The sequence below is a fragment of the Phalaenopsis equestris genome, unplaced genomic scaffold, assembly GCF_001263595.1.
Source record: "Phalaenopsis equestris unplaced genomic scaffold, ASM126359v1 Scaffold000204, whole genome shotgun sequence".
Taxonomy (NCBI): domain Eukaryota; kingdom Viridiplantae; phylum Streptophyta; class Magnoliopsida; order Asparagales; family Orchidaceae; genus Phalaenopsis; species Phalaenopsis equestris.
Window position 1 is genome coordinate 713,765 of NW_018164646.1, and position 1,199 is coordinate 714,963.

A 1,199-nucleotide genomic window follows, 5' to 3' on the forward strand; every position below is an offset into this window, starting at 1 on the left:
CCTTTTATATGTGATTATGTAATCTTTTGTTATTCATAAATACCGCATACCCTGTTTCGTTGCTTTCCAATGATCAATTCCACGGTTGCTCAACAACAAATCCTAACAATTATGCTATGTCTGAATGTTTGTAAACTTAAGTATACACTAGACTCCCATCAGCTAATGCATAGGGAATCATTTCCATTTCCTTAGCCTCAAATTTACTTTTAGAACATTGACTTAAAGTGAATTTATCTTCTTTAGCCAAAGAGGTGTCTCCTGGCTTATAATTTTGTATGTCAATTTTATAAACACCGTTTTCATATAGCTCATTTGTGATAGCCCAAGAATACATTAAGAACGATCTCGATATATTTTAATTTCCAACACAAAAGAGACATCACCTAGATCTTTCATTTCAAAATACGTTCACAGAAATCTCTTGGTGTCATGAAATATGCCTATATCATTGGTGGCAAGTGTATACCATTGACATACAGTACCAAGAAAATAAACTTACTCTTGATGAACTTATGATATACATAAATACCTACAATATTTATCTCAAAATTGAATGAGATTATCTCTTGATGAAATTTGTGATATTTATTGACTAGAAGCTTGCTTGAGCCCATAGATTGATTTATTTAATTTGCAAACTATCTTCTTTGATTCTCCCGACACAAAATTTTCAGGTTGCATCATATAAATTATTTCATTAATGTCGTCATTTTGAAATGTTGTCTTAACATCCATTTAATGTAACTCAAGACAAAAGATATTACAAGTGTCATAATTATCCTAAATGAGTCTTTCATAGAAACTAGAGATAATGTCTCTTTATAATCAATGCATTGAGTAAAGCACTTGATAGCAACCAATAAGTTTTGCACCTTCGGGTTAGGGCTGTAAACGAGCCGAGCTTGAGCGAGCTCAGGCTTGGCTCGTGTTCGGCTCGTTCGAAATAGCTCGTGTTCGAAATCGGCTCGTGAACAGTGTGTTCGTGTTCGGCTCGATTTAAATATTTGTGTTCGTGTTCGGCTCGTGTTCGGCTCGAAATTGGCTCGTTAATCTAAAATTGAGAAAAATAGATGTAATGTGTGGGATTCGAACCTGGATCAAATCTATACAAAAGAAGACACTAACCACATTGCTACATGAGACGTTATGATTTAAATTTAGACATAAATATATATAATATATTATTATATAAATAA